This window comes from Nomascus leucogenys, chromosome 12 (assembly GCF_006542625.1).
Source record: "Nomascus leucogenys isolate Asia chromosome 12, Asia_NLE_v1, whole genome shotgun sequence".
In the NCBI taxonomy this organism is placed as follows: Eukaryota; Metazoa; Chordata; class Mammalia; order Primates; family Hylobatidae; genus Nomascus; species Nomascus leucogenys.
The window spans coordinates 52,991,379-53,014,886 of NC_044392.1; the positions used below are offsets into that span (position 1 = coordinate 52,991,379).

Genomic DNA, 23,508 nt, shown 5'->3' on the forward strand with positions numbered 1-23,508 from the left:
TGCATGTTCTCACTCATAGGTTGGAATTGAACAATGGGAACTCATGGACACAGGAAGGGGAACATCACACTCCAGGGACTGTTGTGGGATGGGGGGCGGCGGGAGGGACAGCATTAGGAGATATGCCTAATGCTAAATGATGAGTTAATGGGTGCAGCAAAACAACATGGCACATGGATATATATGTAAGAAACCTGCACATTGTGCACATGTACCCTAAAACCCAAAGTATAATAAAAAAAATAAAAGAGCATTAAAAAAAGGAAAAATCCTGATACCTGGATCTTTCCCTACAAAACTCTGGTTCATTTGGCTTGGGATTCAGTGTGGGCATTAAGAAATTTTATCAGCTGCCCATGTAGCTTTAAATGTGATTTTGAGCTGTTTGAAAACCACAGCTTTAAAATGATATGGCTTAGAGAGTGCACTGTTAGGTAAATACTTATTCCGCAGACATCAGGGTTAAGTTGATATGCAGAGAAGATCTCTAAAGAGAAAAAAAAAAGGTAGGAATCAAATGAAAGTGGAATAAATGAAGGTGTAAGTCAATAAGATGAATGGGGGAGGGGATGTCCCTCTATGTATATGGCATAAGTTCTGTCCTTTAAGCTCCACTTAAGCTAAAATTGTGGAACAATGTACAAGACAAAAGTTATGAAGTTAGAATCAAATTTCAGCCAGAATTAAAAATTGTCAGGCACTCTCAGCTTGTTTTCTAGATTCGATACTGATCTCTGCAAAATTCAGTTTTCTGTTTGCCAAAGGATATTGTGAGGTTTACTGGATATTTTTTACCTAGATGTATAGACCTACACACTTGGACATAGGTTTTCTGTTAACTTGAGTCTTTGAGTCAAATTTTAATAGTAAGAATAGTTATAAATGTATAGCCCTATGAGTTAGCATTTTTTTAGTTCCAGCTGAAAAAAAATAGAATTTTCCAGGACATTTTTCTCCCTTCTGAATATCCCCAATTCTTCTATCCCTGATTCACCTTTCGAAATTCATCTCAGAGTATTGCAGTTCTGAGAACCTCTGCATTCCTGGGGGATTCTCACTCTTTCGCTCAGGCAGGAGGGCAGAGGCACATTCACGGCTTGCTGCAGCCTTGACCTTCTGGGCTCAAGATGAAGAAATTGGGGCTTAGGTTAAGTAATTGCCCAAGTACACACAGTTAAGCAGCAGAGCAGGAAATTTGGCATTGGTCCATCCAGTGCCTGTTTTCTTAAACACAGTGCTTAAACACAATATCCAGTTGTCTCTCTGAGCTAATTGGAAATGTCTGTGAAAGTTCAGAACTACTGACAGCATAGCCTACACACCTAATGTCTGGTTTGCACTGAATGACATGCTGACACAGTTTGAGTCCTGGAATAAAATTAGGTACAGGAACTCTTCTAAGGTTTTTTGATTAAATAAGACGTGTAATATATCTTTGTAAAGGATACGTCAGTGGGAATATTTAAATATCATTATTATTAGTATTACATGGCACAAATTAGAGAAATGGGTCATGTTTATCTTTTGAAAAATGTTTGCAGTGGAATCATTTTAAATGATCCTTTTAACTTCCAGAGGACGTGGCTTTTGCATTCCCTTTATGAACCCCATTCCGTACTAACCCCTCACTCGAAACACAGCAGCTTTCTAGTAATAAATATTTTGAAGCAAATATTATTCAAGCACCCACATATGTCTGACATTGTTAGCCTATATCTCAGTAGAACATGCTAGCACTTTTTACCTTTAAGGACATTTAAAGGGGTTCCCACTGGACAAATCTGGGACAAATTGAGCATCAAATAAATAATAATATTAGTGGATTGCAACTCATTTAGTAATATGGGAATTCATGAGTACCAACTGATGTAAATTAAAAAAGGAGTCAATGAAAATTTTTATGGGATACAAAGTATTAAAGATTCAAAGTAACCCTTCAGAATGTGCTTATTAATATCAAGGGAAAAAGAGTAACTTTATGGTGGAGAAGCTTGGCAGACAGCACTTTGATCAAATGATCAAAGATCAAAATCTGTTTAAAGGGAACAGATTAACCATAAGCCTACCTTCATTTATGTATGTATGTATGTATGTATGTATGTATGTATGTATTCATTCATTCATTCATTTAATTTTTGAGACAGGGTCTCACTCTGTCATTCAGGCTGGAGTACTGAGGCACACTCATGGCTCACTACAGCGTTGACCTTCTGGACTCAAGGGATCCTCCCACTTCAGCCTCCCACATGGCTGGGACTACAGGCCTATGCAACCACACCCGGCTAATTTTTGTATTTTTTGTAGAGATGGGGTTTCACTACGTTGCCTAGGCTGGCCTTGAACTCCTAGGCTCAAGCGATCTTCCTGCCTTGGCCTCCTAAAGTGTTGGGATTATAGGCGAGAGCTACTGTGCCCAGCCTAAGCCTACCTTTAATAATGATGTTTGTGATGCATGAACATTTTTACCCTAAATTTATCATCACAAAAATTATATGTTTAAAACATTTGTTAAGAATTAGGGCAACTGACTCTTCCTCATCTTCTGTCACCCTCATTCCCTTCCCTCCTTCCTCTCATCTTTCCCTCGATAGATCCTATTGTTATTTGTTGGGGAAGAGCAAGGAGACATCCTCACTAAGTGGTTGGAGCCCAAGGGGCCCAGATCAGGATATCTGAGGCTGACCCTGGTAAGGATGGCATCCAGGCAAGAGAGCAGCCTGGTGTGGAGTGTTAGGGCCTGAGCACAGTGAATGAGTGCTCCTGCAGTGGGCAGTTTGACACAGGGTCCCAGAGTTGAGAAAGTTAACAAGGCTTTTGTGCAGGAGCAGCAGATGGGTGATGTTTAATCCCAAGCAAGATGTGGAGGAAAGCATGTAGGAGGGTCAGACCAGCGTTGGAGGTTGGAGCCTGAGTGGGTAAGGAGACATCTCTGTGGGGACAGGTGTGGCAGTGGCAATGAGAGTTTAGCGATATACAGGGTGGCTGATCAAATAATTAAATCTAGGAAAGATAATAGGATCTAGGTTTTTCACTAGCGAAGAATGAAATAAAGACAGAGAAAAAGTAGAATGAACCCTGTGGTGTTGGATTGCAGTTGGCAGTATCCATGGGAATCCATGACATTAAATCCCTATCTCTTTACCTATGTCTATATAGGTATATAGATTTAAACAAGTAATATGTGTAAATATATTATGATGAATACATATCATGCATATCATATACATAAATGTATATGATATACATTATAAGTTGTACGTGTATACGAATATGTGCACCTGTATTCTTAGCAGTGATTTCCAGTAGTGATGAATATACTTAGCACCCAGATCTTGGATTCTAAATACCATTCTTTACTAATAGTAACCAAGGCTTCTTGGAGAAATGGCTGATTTCAGGGCTAGTGTGGGAAAGTAGCAGATAAGCCTGGAACATCTTGTGCCAGAAAGCAATGGAGTGCTCAAAGGATAATGAGTCATGTCTAAAAGATACAGGAGCCAACATGAAGGGGTTCCCACTGGACAAATCTGGGACAAAATTGAGCTTCAAAATAAATAATATTAGTGGATTGTAACCCACTTAATAATATGGGGATTCATGAGTACCAACTGATGCAAATTAAAAAATGAATCAATGAAAACTTTGATGGGGTACAAAGTACTAAAGATTCAAAGTAACTCTTCAGAATATGCTTATTAATATCAAGGGAAAAAGAGTAACTTTATAGTGGAGAAGCTTGGCAGACAGCACTTTGATCAAATGATCAAAGACCAAAAAAATGGTGTGTCATCTGAGACGATCTGGTGAGAAGAGCACAGCATCAATTCTATGATGTTCCTGCCAAAGGTGCCTACCTCAAATATAATCATATTACAGTAGAACTGTCTTGGAATTTTAAAAAGTGTCAGGGTTATGGAAAAGTCAGAAGAGACTGTCACAGTTCCAGAGTGAAGCCACGTTAGAGAGAAGTGACAGCCAATGGCAATGGGTGATTCTGAGCTGGAACGTTTTGCTACCAAGTGCATTATAGGGACTTTTTTTTGAAACTTAGATGGGGTATGGGGACGAGATGGTGCTTCGTATACATTCATTTCTTGATTTTAATGGCTGTATTGGGATGGTATGGGGAATGTCCTTTGTAGGAAATAGATGGTAATGTTTTAGTGGGGCATGAAGCATCAGGTCAGAAACTTACTCTCACATGGTTCAGAGGAGAAAATGTTCTGTTCTTCAAATATTTCTGCTACTTTGAGATTGTTTGAGAAGAAACAAAAAGAATTAGTTTACCTGAGAAAGCTTCAGTTTACATAGGCATTAAACTAAAACAAAAGTTGAGAAATCTGTTAAGGTTCTTAGGTATCATTTTCCAAAGGTGTGTATGCCCTCCAACAGAAACAAATCACATGTGTTGAGGCTATTTGTTCTAAAGTGTAATCTTTTGACATTAACTTTGTACAGCTGGTCTCACATATTGTACAATATAAGGTGAACGTTAGAAATTAACAACTTATCACATACATGCTGATGTAGGAGAACAAACCTCACAACACTTTGCTAAAAATAAACTCTACTCCTAATAAAAATTGCTGCTATTTAAACATAGAATATCTCAAATAATGTTAGAATATAAATAATGAATGTTACCTTTATAGAGTTGTTATTCTTTGAAAATAGCATTTTCCTGGCATTTTTGAAGTTATTGAGGTTACTGTACTAATGCGTCCCTAATCCCAAACCACAAGCTTTTAATAGCCTTACAATTATATACTTCTGAGAACTTGAAAGGGAATTTAGATACCTTGTGTGATTGATCTTGAAGCCCAAAGTGCTTTTGTAACTTAGCCAAAAGCAATGAGATAGCTAATAGCTATAACTGTTTTCCTGGTTTGCATTTCAGCGTCCATCCAGTATGTGGTTTTTCTTCATAAAAAGTCCTCAAAATAGGCCCCTGGCAGGAGGGTGTTCTTGGGAGGGAAGGGTGGCAAAAAATGTTCACACTTTAAAAATGTCTGCACCTAAACTGGGCAGAACAGGAATTTAGGGCCACAGGGCCATTGGAAGATTATTAAGAATCATCACATTGAACAATCAGGGTTGCCGATGTATCTGTTCAAAATCAAGGTTTTCAACTTTGGTACTATTGGCATTTTCCGCTGGATAATTCTTTTTCATGGCAAGCTGTTATCCTAAAATGTTTAGCAGTATCCCTGCTAAAAGTTATTAACTTTTGGGGTTTTATTTTTTAGTAAGTTTTATTTGGCATAAACCCATATGTGGTGGGTGAATTGTACACCCCCAAAAGATATGTTTAATGCCTAACCTTTGGTACCTGTGAAAGTGACTTTATTTGGGAGTAGGGTCTTTGCAGATGTAATGAACTAAAATAAGGTCATACTAAATTAGAGTAAGCCCTAAACCTAATGACTGTGGTCTTTATAAAAAAAAAAGGGAGGGAGATTTGAACATAGGGACAGAGACATATACAGAGGGAAGATGATCATGTGAAGACAGAGGCAGGTGTTGGACTAATGCAGCTACCACCAGCCAAGGAATTCCAAGGTTGCCAGCAACTGCCAGATGCTAGGCAGAGGCAAGGAAGGATTCTTCACTCGAGAGTTCAGAGGAAGAAGGCCCTGCCAACACCTTGATTTCAGACTCCTGGCCTCCAGAACTGTGAAAGAATACACTTCTGTTATTTTTGCCACCAAATTTGTAGTCTTTTGTTATGACACCTAATTTGTGGTAATTTGTTATGGAAACTTATATAACCTACTAAATAAATGTGATCATCCCCCAATTGTGACACGCAAAATGCTTTCAGACATTGCCAAATGTCTCCTGTGGGGCAAAACTACCCTCAGTTGAGAGCCACTGAATAAAATCCCAACTCTTATCAAATAGACTAACAATGGAAACATTTAACAAATCTATAGTGTTCAGAAAGAATAGAAATCTTAGTTATTAACTTTTGGGGTTTTATTTTTTAGTAAGTTTTTATTTGGCATAAGTTACTGTTAAAGTATCTTAGTGACCCATGTAGAGGTCATTTGAAACAGAATTTTTATGTTGCCCTTTGAAATGTATATTATTGCCAAAATTATATATTTTTAAAAAGATCAATTTATTTCCATTCCTATACCATCTGGTTTTTAAAATAGTTTTACAAGACTGGTAAAAGTGTACATTGTACTTCTCAGTAAGCCTTAAAAAGAAAACCTTGTCTGTAAAGGCTTCTTGTCCAATAGCTTCCATACTATGCAGAAAATATCAAGAGCTCAAGAGTTCTCTATGTGGAGTATTATCTGTCCCTGACTTAGAAAGTCTGACTTATAAATGTCCCCATCAGGATTACTATAATTTTTTTTTTTTTTTTTTTTTTTTTTTTTTTTTTTTTTGGAGATGGAGTCTCACTCTGTCATCCAGGCTGGAGTGCAGTGATGCAATCTCAGCTCACTGCAACCTCCGACTGCTGAGTTCAAGCAATTCTCCTGTCTCAGCCTCCCAAGTAGCTGGGGCCACAGGCACATGCCACCATGCCTGGCTAATTTTTTGTATTTTTAGTAGAGACGGGGTTTCACCATGCTGGCCAGGCTGGTCTCGAACTCCTGACCTCATGATCTGCCCGCCTCAGCCTCCCAAAGTGCTGACATTAGAAGCGTGAGCCACTGCACCTGGCCCCGATAACTATAATTTTTTGACAAGCTTTTTTTTTTTCCCTTGTTTTTCTTCTTTTTTGGATGAATCTCTCTGGAGTATAATTTCCAGGACTCAGAGATGACTTATTTCCTTTTTCCTCTTTCTGCTGCATTTATGGACAGGGGATAAGGCTACTCTGTTCCTAAAACCCATAATTCTCCATGTGTTGTGTATAATCAGTATTTTACTTAGTAATTAGGTATTTTAAAGATAAGGTTTAACCATATCATGGCTTAAGTGGCCTTTACAATTTGGCATGGGATCACATGGTTATATATAACATTGCTTCCATGAAGAAATATGTTCTTATTTCCAAATCTCTATCTTATGAATAATATATAATATTCATTCCTATCAGTGTTTCTGTAATTAGGTTGCACATTTATAATGCTGTATATCAGAATGTTAAAATTAAGATTTATTAAGTACTGCATGTTGATATCAATCAGTATAGAGATGAGAAATATAAAGAATAATATTTATTTTAATAGTAGTTGCTTCTTACACTTTTTTCTTAATGAAGTTCAGACCCTTCCAAGATTTTAACATATAATAAAGGGATTTTGGGGGCTTTGGAGAGAATGTTTATTCTTTTTTTTTTTTTTTTGAGACGGAGTCTTGCTCTGTCGCCCAGGCTGGAGTGCAGTGGCACAATCTCGGCTCACTGCAAGCTCCGCCTCCCGGGTTCACGCCATTCTCCTGCCTCAGCCTCTCCGAGTAGCTGGGACTACAGGCGCCCGCCACCACGCCCGGCTAATTTTTTTTTTGTATTTTTAGTAGAGACGGGGTTTCACCGTGGTCTCGATCTCCTGACCTCGTGATCCACCCGCCTCAGCCTCCCAAAGTGCTGGGATTACAAGCGTGAGCCACCGCGCCCGGCCTGAGAATGTTTATTCTTAATCAGAGATGTAGTTGCATTTATTTCCTGATTTAAAAAAAACAAATCTTAAGACCCAATGCAGTTTTCTAGTGTTACTTATTTTTCTTCCCAATTTACTTCAATTAAATGAAGCACTCATAATGAAATATGTGAAAAGTTTACCTTAATACCTTTAAGTAGAATTATAGCATGTTTATTTCCCTTGAAAGTGTTAATAGAATAAATTATAAGCCCTTCTAGCAACACATATTTTAAAATATAATATGTGAAAAACATTTAAGTAAAGGTCATTTTTCTATTTCACAGAAAATTATAACAGGTGAAAATTAAGATGTTACTCAATTCTTTGTTGCAGTAGTCTCATGCCTCATCTGCCCTGCAAAGAGAGAAAAAAGTCTTTTAATCTCTTGAGCAACTATTTGATGTTACTCTTTCATGTTGATATTTTTGTCTCTACCTGTAAAAGAATGCTATATGGAAATTTTCCAGCAATGATTAAGAAAGGGTGAGTTTGATAACTTGAGAAATGCATGTTATGATCTTGGCATCATCACTCATATTTATACAACTTTTCTGATCCTCATTTTTTTCACTATCAGATGAGGTTTACAGTGGAGACATATTTTCAAAGCACTGAGCTGGGCATATGGTGTTTGGAAACCCTAAGTAACAGTCAGTGACAGAATTTGGATTAAGACCCCAAATTCCTTCCTCTACATTTTATACTTCTTTTTGTGACTCAGCCTAATCCTTTTAGGGAAGTATTCAAACCACATCTGCCTGAGTCTCCTGCCAATTTCCTTTAAACCCCAATGTTAGCTGAATCAGCCTCCTGCCAGCTGTCCTTCAACTAAAAGCAATAAGGTTTACATTCTCACTTTTTTTGGTTAAAAAATAACTTGCTTAAACAAAGAACTTCTTTTACTGGCCTAATACCTTCTGTAGGCTGTCCTGCTTTTCCACTTAAGGCTTTTCTGTATATTGCCTCTTTAAGGGACTTTTCCCAAGGCAAAAGCCACACAGCAGTTATACGTGTTCTTTTGCACTTGGGGCTTTTTCAGTGGAACCTGAAGCTTGATCAAGATTAATGCCTTAAAGGGAATATGAAGTTAAGGTACTGGTGGTGTTTGGTTTATGGATGTCTGATTGTATTTTTAATATGTGAGCCAGCAATTGGAAATGGCCTCAACAGCTAGTATATTTTGGAAATACCCAGACTTCCCTACCTCTGGAAACTTGGTGTTTCCTTCCTTTCCTATCCTTCAACTGTCATCAGCTTAGATTCTGCCAAAGCCAAACTTAGACTCATTTTCTCTCCTTGTTCTGACACAGGTCCCTATTGAGCCCATCCATGACAAGTCCTAGTGATCAGTAAGGGAGAATAGCCCCAGCATTGGAGCTCATCTTCCTGGAATTATCTTCACCCTCCTTCCACCTCCAGGCTCAGGCTTCACACTCTAGCTCATGTGCCAATTTGCATAAAATATACTGGCTAGTTATAGTCAATACTATGCATTAATGGGGGCTGCTCAAAATTTTAATGACTCTCAGTTTCAAATTGTGGGCCCAAACCCCTACTATTATGATCCATATAACCCCTTAAGGACCAAGTTTGCCCAGCTTCATATTCCCCATCAGTACAAAGTGTGCATCAGATACTGTGTATATTCACTTACTTAAGTGGAATAGGAATAAGAATGACAGAAAGCATTTTTTCTTTAGTTTATGCCACTCTTATTGTTACTGATACTGTGAACCATAATAATAAATGATGCTGGAAATCTCAAAAAGGTTATGGGTTTGTTTCAGGGATAAAGAGTGTAATAAGAACCCTTAAGATTGTATTCTGCTGTACAGTGGGGTATCCCTGGGGAGGAAAGCAAAGATATCAAAGCTTACATTTTGCAGGCTTCACAGAAAAGATGATATAGTAGAATAGCTGTTTCCTTCTCATCTACCCCTGCCTGGCTTCCTGTCCATAAGTGAATAGCATCTGCCTTGATCTTTCTGAAATATTTTGTCTTTAACCTCTAAGTATGCTAGCCACAAGAATAGAAACAAGGAATTTTCATTAGGAAAATAACATTTATGGGAGCCTTTCATTTAAGCAGTGTGTATATTTGTGTTTGTGTGTGTATGTGTGTGTGAGAGAGAGAGAGAGAAAGAGAAGATTGGGGAGGGTGGGAGGGAAGAGGAAGAGAGAACAGGGGGAAAAGACAGAGAAGGAGGGTGATGGGAGAAGAGGGAGAATGGGAGAATATGGGTATGAATATGAATGAATGAGTGAATGAATGAATGAATGAATACTAGATGTGACTGGAGGAAAGGTTTTGTATACTTGATAGCCCAGTGAGAAACTCAGGACATATTTTCCTATATAATCATTGTGAGAGGGTAGTCTGATTTAATATGTTATTTAAGGACTTTTTTTTTTTTTTTGAGATGGAGTCTTGCTCTGTGGTCCAGGCTGGAGTGCAGTGGCGCGATCTTGGCTCACTGCAAGCTCTGCCTCCCAGCTTCACGCCATTCTACTGCCTCAGCCTCCTGAGTAGCTGGGACTACAGGCCCCTGCCACCACACCCAACTAATTTTTTTGTATTTTTAGTAGAGACAGGGTTTCACCGTGGTCTCAATCTCCTGACCTCATGACCCACCCGCCTTGGCCTCCCAGTGCTGGGATTACAGGTGTGAGCCACCATGCTCGGCCACTTTTTTTCTTTATTTAAAAAATTATTATAAGTTCTGAGATACATGTGCAGAATGTGCAGGTTTGTTACATAGGTATACATGTGCCCTGGTGGTTTAGAAAGTGCATTAAACTTCCAAAGCTGTTTTAGAAGTGGTTAAACCTTTGGAACACAGCCTATTGGAGAGTTAGGTTCTGCTAGGTACGTTATTTTATTAGGCAATATTGTAAAAGCAATGTTCTAAAGCTAAAGTAACAAAAGAGATCACTAACTTTGATAACATTTTTCATACATATAAGAAAATGAAAGAACTGGAAATCTAATCTTGTACTAGAAATAACTTCCTGAGCAGATTATTATTATTATTTTTTAAAGCATTTTTTGGTTATGTTTATCATTGCTTTTATATTCTTTTGACTAAAAATACATTTTGCTGTATCTATACCACTGATGGTTATAACTATACTTGAAATTTCAGCACTTTCCAGTTATAGCTGAACAAAACTGCAGAATGCTAGTTTCTACTTGAATGATGAATGTTAATTACTAAATAACATATTTTGTGTATTCTATTTTTTTCTTTTTTATTATTATACTTTAGGTTTTAGGGTACATGTGCACAATGTGCAGGTTTCTTACATATGTATCCATGTGCCATGTTGGTTTGCTGCACCCATTAACTCGTCATTTAGCATTAGGTATATCTCCTAATGCTGTCCCTCCCCACTCCCCCCACCCCGCAATAGTCCCTGGAGTGTGATGTTCCCCTTCCTGTGTCCATGAGTTCTCATTGTTCAATTCCCACCTATGAGTGAGAACATGCAGTGTTTGGTTTTTTGTCCTTGCAAGTTTGCTGAGAATGATGGTTTCCAGTTTCATCCATGTCCCTACAAAGGACATGAACTCATCATTTTTTATGGCTGCATAGTATTCCATGGTGTATATGTGCCACATTTTCTTAATCCAGTCTATCGTTGTTGGACATTTGGGTTGGTTCCAAGTCTTTGCTATTGTGAATAGTGCCGCAGTAAACATACACGTGCATGTGTCTTTATAGCAGCATGATTTATAGTCCTTTGAGTATATACCCAGTAATGAGATGGCTGGGTCAAATGGTATTTCTAGTTCTAGATCCCTGAGGAATCACCACACTGACTTCCACAATGGTTGAACTAGTTTACAGTCCCACCAACAGTGTAAAAGTGTTCCTATTTCTCCACATCCTCTCCAGCACCTGTTGTTTCCTGACTTTTTAATGATGGCCATTCTAACTGGTGTGAGATGGTATCTCATTGTGGTTTTGATTTGCATTTCTCTGATGGCCAGTGATGATGAGCATTTTTTCATGTGTTTTTTGGCTGCATAAATGTCTTCTTTTGAGAAGTATCTGTTCATGTCCTTCTCCCACTTTTTGATGGGGTTGTTTGTTTTTTTCTTGTAAATTTGTTTGAATTCATTGTAGATTCTGGATATTAGCCCTTTGTCAGATGAGTAGGTTGTGAAAATTTTCTCCCATTTTGTAGATTGCCTGTGCACTCTGATGGTAGTTTCTTTTGCTGTGCAGAAGCACTTTAGTTTAATTAGATCCCATTTGTCAATTTTGGCTTTTGTTGCCATTGCTTTTGGTGTTTTAGACATGAAGTCCTTGCCCATGCCTATGTCCTGAATGGTATTGCCTAGATTTTCTTCTAGGGTTTTTATGGTTTTAGGTCTAACAGGTAAGTCTTTAATCCATCTTGAATTAATTTTTGTATAAGGTGTAAGGAAGGGATCCAGTTTCAGCTTTCTACATATGGCTACCCAGTTTTCCCAGCACCGTTTATTAAATAGGGAATCCTTTCCCCATTGCTTGTTTTTGTCAGGTTTGTCAAAGATCAGATAGTTGTAGATATGCGGCATTATTTCTGAGGGCTCTGTTCTGTTCCATTGATCTATGTCTCTGTTGTGGTACCAGTACCAGGCTGTTTTGGTTACTGTAGCCTTGTAGTATAGTTTGAAGTCAGGTAGCGTGATGCCTCCAGCTTTGTTCTTTTAGCTTAGGATTGACTTGGCAATGCAGGCTCTTTTTTGGTTCCATAAGAACTTTACAGAAGTTTTTTCCAATTCTGTGAAGAAAGTCATTGGTAGCTTCATGGGGTTGGCATTGAATCTATAAATTACCTTGGGCAGTATGGCCATTTTCACGATATTGATTCTTCCAACCCATGAGCATGGAATGTTCTTCCATTTGTATCCTCTTTTATTTCATTGAGCAGTGGTTTGTAGTTCTCCTTGAAGAGGTCCTTCACATCCCTTGTAAGTTGGATTCCTAGGTATTTTATTCTCTTTGAAGCAATTGTGAATGGGAGTTCACTCATGATTTGGCTCTCTGTTTGTCTGTGATTGGTGTACAAGAATGCTTGTGATTTTTGTACATTGATTTTGTATCCTGAGACTTTGCTGAAGTTGCTTATCAGCTTAAGGAGATTTTGGGCTGAGACAGTGGGGTTTTCTAGATATACAATCATGTCATCTGCAAACAGGGACAATTTGACTTCCTCTTTTCCTAACTGAATACCCTTTATTTCCTTCTCCTGCCTGATTGCCCTGGCCAGAACTTCTAGCACTATGTTGAATAGGAGTGGTGAGAGAGGGCAACCCTGTCTTGTGCCAGTTTTCAAAGGGAATTTTTCCAGTTTTTGCCCATTCAGTATGATATTGGCTGTGGGTTTGTCATAGATAGCTCTTATTATTTTGAGATACGTCCCATCAATACCTAATTTATTGAGAATTTTTAGTATGAAGGTTGTTGAATTTTGTCAAAGACCTTTCCTGCATCTATTGAGGTAATCATGTGGTTTTTGTCTTTGGTTCTGTTTATCTGCTGGATTACATTTATTGATTTGCGTATGTTGAACCAGCCTTGCATCCCAGAGATGAAGCCCACTTGATCATGGTGTATAAGCTTTTTGATGTGCTGCTGGATTTGGTTTGCCAGTATTTTATTGAGGATTTTTGCATCAATGTTCATCAAATATATTGGTCTGAAATTCTCTTGAGCAGATTATTTTTAAGAAGTGTAGTAAAAATGGCTCAGGTTTCATTTAAATTGAATGGGATTTAATTTAAATAATGCAGCCAAGTTTACAATAATAAGCCTTTTTTCCCCCTTCTCTGACTTTTTTGATATATTTGAGTAGTTTCCTGGAAGGTAAGATTTGGTACTCTAAAATAAAAGGAACAGTAGGCCTTGTCGTTGGCCGGGCACAGTGGCTCACGCCTGTAATCCCAGTACTTTGGGAGGCCGAGGTGGGCAGATCACAAGGTTAAGAAACTGAGACCATCCTGGCCAACATGGTGAAACCCCGTCTCTACTAAAAATACAAAAATTAGCTGGGCGTGGTGGCGGGAGCCTGTAATCCCAGCTACTCAGGAGGCTGAGGCAGGAGAATCGCTTGAACCGGGGAGGCGGAGGTTGCAGAGATCCGAGACCATGCTACTGCACTCCAGCCTGGGCAACAGAGGGAGACTCGGTCTGAAAAAAAATAAAATAAAAGAAATAAAATAACTTGGAGGAGAGTGAGAGAGGTGGAAATAGAAACCTTGTTTCTTTAATGAAAGTTTTCAAAAGGAGAGAGAAGTGACAGAGGCAGAGGAAATTGAAGGTCAGGTGATAGAGGGCATGCCTCTTGGTAACCGCAGCTAGAAAACAAATAGCAACCCAAAGTTGCCCGTCAGCCATTTTATCTTCTCTCTTCCCTGGTGCCCAATGCTATCTATTTTGTTTTTTTAATTCCCTTTATTAAGGTCTGCCTGTCGCTCTTCTTTGATCTTCTCTCTCTGCCTCTTCATGTCCTTCCATTTTCTGGCTCTCTCATCTAATTCCTTGGCATCTTCAGTTTATGTATGTTTTGTAAAGAAACTATAGTAGTAGAATAAAAATGGAAGGTGTTATTTAAAAAAAGCCATCTGATGTAAGTCAGTAGGGATTTTTAGGTTAAAAAAGAAGAAAAAATCAGAATATTTTTCACATTTAATAGCCTAATATATCTCTAAATGTCTTTGAAGTATATAAGACTTTGAGCTTCCTGAAAGCAGTTTTTCATTAATAGTTCACAACAGTGTTTTAGCTGTTTCAAAGTGGTTTTTAGATAGTCATTTACTCTTAGTAAGAGTGTGTAATCACGTGTTCTTTCTCTTATAGATTCGCCTCTTACAAGTCCACCTCTCAAAGAAGAAATGATGGCAAATAACTTTTCCTTGGAGAGTCATAACGTATCACTGACTGGTAAATGTATCATGTTTCAAATAATGCAATTCCAAAAAAAGGGTTTAAGCAATTTTTCTTAAACAAAGCTACTGCTTTTTGCTTTGTGAAGTGGTAATTCCTGATCCTGGCCCGGTGGGAAAACATACCGCTAGTGTGCTGGGAATCTAATGTGGTGAGGACGTTTTACTAGGGGGGCACAAAGGAGGAAAATATTCCAGACTTGCTAAGGCTAAGAATGGCTCCCCAGAAAACAGATACCTGAGAAAAGGGAGAATCAATTTTGATTTGCAGGTACTCTTATGTTTTCATTAATTCCTGGTGGTGCATCCATTACATAACTCTAGGTCAAGAAGAGAATTTGTATATCTGTTGGAAAACCTTTAGCCAGAGAAATTAAAGGTGATATCAAATGAGTCACTGTGCTAAGGAGAAGCAAGCAAGGAACTCCAAAATTAAACCCAGCCCTGCTTTCTCTGCTTTTTCTTTCACAGTTTTGGATTCCATGTTTCCAAAGTAATCTTAGTCTTTTAAATTCCTAAGAGTCATTAATCTGTTTTAGGAACAATATTAAAATTTTATAATTAGAACTTAAAACATCACAAACCTATTATTAAATCAATAGTTAGGTTTTTCCAAATACACATCTAGTGTTTAACTGTCCTCTAGTCTTATGAACTGTTTCTCTATTTCTGTTTAATATGAATAGAAGGTGTGTGTGTGTGTGTGTGTGTGTGTGTGTGTGTGTGTGTTTGTGCAGCTGTGTGTTTCCCAATCTGGTAACAATGGAAAGTTTGCATTGAGCTTTTTGGGGGAGCATTTTTGTGACTTTGTGCAGCTTTTGTTTGTTCCCAAATGTCCCCATTCCAATGTATGGAGTTCATTCTTGTAAAAAATAATTATTATAACTTTCTTATGTTCTTTTTACTTTTTGCAAGTTCTAGTTGTTGGTTGCCTCTGTTAAGATGAAATGTTTCTTTAAGAGACTCTTGTGAGAAAGCAATTTGCACATTCTTTAACCAGCCTGGCAATGTTGGCAGCAGGGCACCACTTAACCAGTACAGCTGGGGCCCGGAAACGAAACAGTCAATGCTCAGGGCAGGGGCAAAAAATGGACTTTTTAATTGTTATCAGGCTGGTTATTTACTTAACCTGTTTGGAGGGTTTAACTCCTATTCTTTTATTCTAAATAGTGCTATTTAAAGCTGTATTCCCACTGTTATAAAGAGACTAATTGTTTGCCATTATCCATTACTTACCTCTGCCTTGGCTTGATTAAACTTTAGTCTGTCTTTTTTCTTCCTTACAGACCCCTGAAACGTGGCTTGCCCTAAGTCTGAGCAAGCATTAAAATGAAGAACATCTTGAGAATTGGCTGACTGCAGCCCGATCATGCTGTCTGTGTACACTCTTTCATTTGCCCAGTTTCCCTAAGAAAGTTCCTGCTTTATTGCTTATCCCTCTCCACAAAACACAAAAAAATAGCGTTTTGTGTTTACTTTTGGGATCCTTGCAGATCTTAAGTTTGGAGCTTTTTCTCTATTGCAATAGTCTTTTTAAAAATAATATCTTCAGTCTGGGCAGGGTGGCTCACCACTGTAATCCCAGCACTTTGAGAGGCCAAGGTGGGTGGATCACTTGAGGTCAGGAGTTCAAGACCAGCCTGGCCAACATGGCAAAACTCTGTCTCTACTACAAATACGAAAATTAGCTGGCCATGGTGGTGGACACCTGTAGTCCCAGCTGCTTGGGAGGCTGAGGCAGGAGAATCGCTTGAACCCAGGAGTTTCAAGTGAGCCACTGCACTCCAGCCTGGGGGACAGAGTGAGACTCTGTCAAATAATAATGATAATAATAATGTCTTCATTTAACTTTGGATTTGTTTTTGACCAAAGAAAAGATTTGACATTAATTTAGAAACATTAGATCTCAGAGTTGGGCATTGAATGGTTACATTTCCGTGTAGGTTGTTGCTCTAGTTCCTTCCCATCGAAAAGTTTGGTCTTAGAAACTACCTTTACTGAACTACAGAATTTAAATTTGAAGATATATTTATAATTTTTAGTGTCAATGTAAAATAAAAATATCGAGATGAATCTCTAAACAAAATGTTTTATTTGGTAGAACAGAATTAGAGTTCAGGGCATACACAGAGAGTGGAATGGTCTTCAGTATGACTGAAAAACAAGGAGAAGCTTAGAGGTTTTATTAGAGAAAAATGTTATATATTGTTTTGGAAGAAAACTCATTAGCACTAGTAAAGTTTTTGGGAGCTGACAAGCTCTGAATAGTGAGTGATGGTGGTGGGTGAATTAGTCTTAGAGTCATGGAGGTTTGTTTCAGAAGCTGCTAGGTAAAACTGATCTTAAAGTTATACCAGGTCATTTCAGCAGCTGGCTTGCAGTATTAGCCCCGGGCAGGTGCTTTGTGTCCCAAGTGTTTTTTTTTTTTTTTCTTTTTTACTGGGTCTCTGGACTCTAATTTAGTTGAATATGACAGGATAACTCCAATTCCTGATTATCAATTTTTACCTTGTGAACCATAGACTTTCTTCTTACTGCTGTTAAGATTTTTAACCTACTATTTGTAAATGGAGTGTTTTCATAACATTGATATGTATCAATATTGATTTTATCATTATTCACTGTTGTATATAAACAATACTTATAACATTTCTATGTTGTTACTTATTATTTTCTCTGTCCCTCTGGCCATTGTTGAAGTTAATCTATTAGGATAAAATGTGTCTTGTAGAGAGATTCAAATACAATACGTTGATTGTAAATTTTGGACCAGAAAGATTTTGGTCTGGCTCTTGACATCATACTTCTCCAAAGATTCTTGAGACTGGAAAACATATGGATTCTTGTGCCTGGGAGAATGAAAACATGGCCTTTGATTCATAAAAGCTTATTTATTTAATATTTTTAAAACATTGCTAATTATTTACTTAACAAACTCATGATGTTGACTATGTACCATGTTTGTATTTCTAAATTACTCAATTCTTATAACAGCTCAATGAGGTGGCTACTGTTACTATTTGTAATTTGCAGGTGAGGAAAGAGAGGCACAAAGAGACAAAGTGAACTGACCAGGATCACAGTTCCTGAGTTGGAGCTTATGGTTTTAAATGCAGGCAGCTTGGTGCCGAGTCTGTGCTATTAACCATTATGCTTTGCAGCCTTTCTTTCTGGGCATAATGCCCAGTTACTTGTTTCTTTTAACAGCATTACTAAATCAATTATATTTATTTTAAGAAGAATGACATTAGTTTTGAAATGATGTAGTAAACTAGGAAAATAAAGCTGTTTTCTAGGTTTATTGCTATTTCTAGGTTTATTTAGCAATAAAGCTATTGTTTTAGAAGTTGCATTTGCTGCCTGCAATCCCAGCACTTTGGGAGGCCGAGGCAGGCGGATCACCTGAGACCAGGAGTTTGAGACCAGCCTGGCCAACATAGTGAAACCCCATCTCTACCAAAAATACAAAAATTAACCAAGTGTGGTGGTGGGCACCTGCATTCCCTTCTACCTGGGAGGCTGAGGCAGGAAAATCGCTTGAACCTGGGAGTTGGAGGTTGCAGTGAGCCGAGATTGTGCCACTGCACTCCAGCCTGGGTGACAGATCAAGAGTCCATCTCCCCTGCCCCACAGAAAAAAAGAAATCGCACTTGCTTAATCATAAATTTGTGAAAGTAATTGACTTGACTGAAACTAAAAGTATTTTTTCTGCTGTCAGGGGTTTTAAAACAGATCTTTTGATAATGGACTATTTTTATATCCCTGTACTTAATTTTCCAATATCCATAGTATTTGGAATTCATTGTATTGTTTGTATTACCACAATATATTTTTATTTTTTTCTCCTCTCTGCATATTAGTGTTTGGTTTCTCAATCAGTGTGTTATAGTTTAACAGAAGAGACTGAAATAAAAATAAACAGCTGACAGTTTCCTTGACCAACTTGTTAATATTGGAATCAGCTCTCCTGTGTTGACCCAATGGCACATCTTATTTACATGTTGAGATGTGAGCAGCTGTCCCACAAGGTCCTTGTGAACCAAGGAGATAATATAAGCAGACATTAGAGGTGCAGATGTGCAAATTAAGGCACAATGTAAGATTTGGGAAGATTAGTCAAGATAAGGAAAAACAACCACATTGTCTAAATCTCAGCCAGCAAGAGGTCTAGGTTAGGACCACTGAGATTCTAGGGGCAGGTGATTGAGAAGATTGAGAAGAAGAAAAGAAGTGAAAATACTTTATTGCAGAAGAGATTCTAGCATGACTCCAATGCTGCAAATGTAATGATATTTTTCAGAGGCACTCATCAAACTTGGTATGTAGACTGTTGATGTACAGAGAAAAAAATTGAGACCTAACATTCATAGAGAGTCAGAGAAAGCGAAGATGGAAGAGAGATCTACCCATAGCACCACAAGTGGTAGTGGCTGTGATCAACTTTTGTTGTATATCAGGTTTTTTTTGTTTTTGTTTTTGTGTTTATTAACAAAGGTATTGATGTTTGGGGCTGGATGATTCTTGGTTGTAGGAGGTTGTTTGCAGAATTGTAGGTTGTTTAACAGCTTTCCTAGCCACTATCCACTAGATGTGAGTAACACCTGCTAAGTTATGACAGCTGGATATGTCTCTAGATATTGTCAAACATTCCTTGGGGGACAAAATTTTCCCCATTTGAAAATTATCCCCACTGTTCTATACATTAAAAATGAGAGTCCTGCACATGTTTCCCATCCCCTTATCGTGGGAATACACATGATTTAATAATCTTGTGATTAACGTTTAGTAAAGAATTTCACCATAAAGTTAGATGATGGTGCTGAATCACAGGCACAGGACCTCACACTCTGTAAGTGGGACCTGTCTCTTCCCTCCCTCCTACTGGTGTTTAGATCCTTCCTCTCTTTAAGAATGGAGCCAAGATCCCATCTTCAATAAAGCACGTATCGGAGAAGCACATATGTTCCTGCTTCTCTGATATGTATTTACTGTATTTTTGTTAATTTTTAATTCTGTAAGTAAAAATGAGTTCCGTTTTGAAAATATTAAAACATTATTTTCAGCATTAGAGTAAATTAGAAAATCTGAAAACCCTCCTGCCACACCTATGAATATCTAAAATACAGTAAACATTCTTTTAAATATATAGCTATGTACACAAAGTAAAGAAGTTTCTACTGATCAAAATTGGTGATCAGGGCATGAAACCCGTTAACTGATATTGTGTTAGGTTTCCTGTGTTTGTTGCCAAGATATTTGAGTTTTAAGAGCTACAAAAATATAAGAAAGAAGGCCTTGAGTTCATGCAAGGAGGAGCGTTGGAACTGAAAACCTGCAGAAAACTATCCTTCCTAGGCTGTAAATGTAGGGAAACATTTGATTTAGGGAAGAAAATCAGCTGACAGCACAAGATGACAAGTTGGCTTCTTTCTTTTAAAGTTTTGTTAGGCATTTAAACCAAAAGATTCCCAGTGTTACCTGCCAATTAAAAACAATATGAATAAAAATAATTTTTTAAAGAAAACCTCCAAACCCCCAAAGATTTCCCTTATTATTTAAAGATGTGGACCTGCCCTCAACAAAGTTTAAATTGCAAATATACATTACCCGCATTATACTGTACAGGATCCTCCGAGCTGAGAAATAACACAAAAATGACCCTGGCAGGTAGTACTTCCACAGGAAAGCAATGAAAAACCCTCTGTGGAAGAATGCATTGTCCATCCTGGTGACATAATCACTGCTGTTACATGTCTCAACATGTCACAAAACAAAAATATAAAAAACAAACACACAGTCCCTAACAGAGCTAAGGAACAGTAGGATTAGACATTCCAGAGCTTCGGATTATAGAAATACTAGGTAGAGAAATAAAAGAAATATTAAAAACATGAGAATGAATATTATACTGTTTTTTAAAAAGACAAAGCAGGTTTGAAAAATATCCAAATAGAACTTCAGGAGGTGAAATAAAAAACTTAACTGATGAGGTTCAAGTCTCATTGAATTACCCACCATTTCTATCTCTCTTCTCTCTCCTCTTTTCCAGTGGTATACTCTGTTCAATGTGGTTTTTCCCATGCTGTGTGTGTGTGTGTGTGTGTGTGTATGTATGTATGTATGTGTGCATCCATAAAAACTATGTAGTATTGTTTGTATTCTTTAGTTTTAGTGGTATTAGTCCATATATATTGTTCTGAAAATTGATTTTTGTCATTCAACATTAGCTTTTGGAGATCTAGTCATATTGCGTATGAATCTAGCTTGTTTTTTTTTTTTAACTTGTATGCACGGTATAAATACACCAGCTTACTTAGACATTTTTTTCCTAATAGACCCTAGTTGGCTAATATATTTTTTGTTATAAACCATGTAGCCAGGGACACCCTACATATATCTCTCTGGGCATAATTGTGAATGTTTCTCTATGATAAATACCACAAAGTAGAATTGCTCAGTTAGAAATTATGCACATCTTTATTTTAATATATACTTCCAGATTGGCCTTCAAAACATCTTGACAGTTGGCCCCTTCCCCTGACCCACATACTAGGCTTATATTTTATTTTTTGAATTAATTTAAATGAGGTAGGCAGAAATTTTGGATACTGAATTTTTATTTTTTATAGAAGTTGCTAATATTTTTTCCCACTTTAAACTTTTATGTGGTGTTTTTTAATTGTGAAGAAGTTTCATTATATGTTTCCTCGTATTATTCGCATACTTTTCCACCTTTCACTTTTTAACCCATTTATGATATAGTTTTATGTTTTGTACATGAGAAGGAACTAATTTTATGGTTATGATTTTGTACAACAGTTAGCCAGCGTCTCAATGCTCTTAACTGAATCGTTCTCCTTTTCCTGATAGCTTTGAAATAGTCCTCTAATCATATTTTCAGTTCCCAAACTCTGTTCTGTTTCTCTATTGTTGCATTGTTTTACGAAGTTATTAAACTACTTCCCAAAGTAAGAAGTACATTTTACTTTGTAACCTGATGCACCAACTGCATGTTCACACACATATGAAACAAAATATTCATCGAATAACACCTACACCTACACCTAATAGGCTTGTTATACTCTGATAATTTCTCTTTTACTCCATTCTATTAAAAAACAAATCTGGTGATAACTATTAAATTGATTTCCTGATCCACTAATAGATTTTTGCTTGCAGTCTGAAAAGTTCTGCCTATTTTATTTCATTAATTTCTTGGTATTTTATGGCATAATTAACATGTTAGTATTATTTTTAAAAACATATCTTTTTATCTCTGTTCATTTTAGAACAACATTTTCTTTCTTGGACTTTCATTCTTTCACATGCACTTTTTTTTTTATTATACTTTAAGTTTTAGGGTACATGTGCACAACGTGCAGGTTTGTTACATATGTGTACATGTGCCATGTTGGTGTGCTGCACCTATTAACTCATCATTTAACATTAGGTATATCTCCTAATGCTATCCCTACCCCCTATCCCCACCCCACAACAGGCCTGGGTGTGTGATGTTCCCCTTCCTGTGTCCATGTGTTCTCATTGTTCAATTCCCACCTATGAGTGAGAACATGCGGTGTTTGGTTTTTTGTCCTTGAGATAGTTTGCTGAGAATGATGGTTTCCAGCTTCATCCATGTCCCTACAAAGGACATGAACTCATCCTTTTTTATGGCTGCATAGTATTCCATGGTGTATATGTGCCACATTTTCTTAATCCAGTCTATCACTGTTGGACATTTGAGTTGGTTCCAAGTCTTTGCTATTGTGAATAGTGCCGCAATAAACATATGTGTGCATGTGTCTTTACAGCAGCATGATTTATAATCCTTTGGGTATATACCCAGTAATGGGATGGCTGGATCAAATGGTATTTCTAGTTCTAGATCCCTGAGGAATCGCCACACTGACTTCCACAATGGTTGAACTAGTTTACAGTCCCACCAAGAGTGTAAAAGTGTTCCTATTTCTCCACATCTTCTCCAGCACCTGTTGTTTCCTGACTTTTTAATTATCGCCATTCTAACTGGTGTGAGATGGTATCTCATTGTGGTTTTGATTTACATTTCTCTGATGGCCAGTGATGATGAGCATTTTTTCATGTGTCATTTGGCTGCATAAATGTCTTCTTTTGAGAAGTGTCTGTTCATATCCTTTGCCCACTTTTTGATGGCTGCACTTCTTAAAATTGGGTTCTGTAAAAAGTACTTTTGGAATTTGACTGATTCTGACTTGGTAGATTTATTTTGGGGAAAGTATTGTAGTAATTTTGGAATTTCACTGACTTTGTAGATTTATTTTGGGGAAAATTAATGTTTTTATACTATTGTATTGCCATCTGTGATTTAGATCTCATTTGATTTAGAGTATCTGTTGTAGTTAAACTTAATTGTAGTTCTTTATGTTTGAGTTATATGTTCCCTGCTAGATTAGTAATTTTTAAATCCCTTCTGTATCACATATAGCATATAAAAGTACTAAACAAATTTGTTTTGGCCGATTGATGAGTCAACTGTGTGAGACAGGAACTTCTTATGCATTTCTTGCATATCCCGTAAAGCACTTTCCACCTAGAATTCCTCATATAAATCATGAGGCAGAATTTTAATATGCTTGAACTCTCAGTCTAAGACAAGGTACCTTATCTGTCTAAAGAAGTGATTCGTGTTTTAAGTACTATATTCCAGGAGCTACAACCATTTCAACAAAAATTTATTGAAAGCCTGGTTTACAGTGGTGAATGTGGCAGACTTCCCTTTCTGCCCTCCTTCTCCCATGTCATACAGTATATGTTTCAGTGGGAAAGGCAATGAATAAGTAAATAAACAAATTAATATGAAAGGCAAAACCAGACAGTGCCAAATGCTAGGAAGTATATAAAGGAAGTGTGATAGAGAGAGTCTGTTGTTAGCAGTGTTGTAAGGTTAGAGGAGCCCTTTCTGCAAAGGAGGCATGTGACCTGAGACAGTCAGTCACG

The 23,508-nt window shown here is 37.5% G+C and overlaps 1 pseudogene; it reads left to right on the top strand.

The window, feature by feature from the left end:
* The window catches only part of LOC100590117, a 46,648-nt pseudogene that overhangs the window by 7,916 nt on the left and 15,224 nt on the right, over nucleotides 1-23,508 (top strand).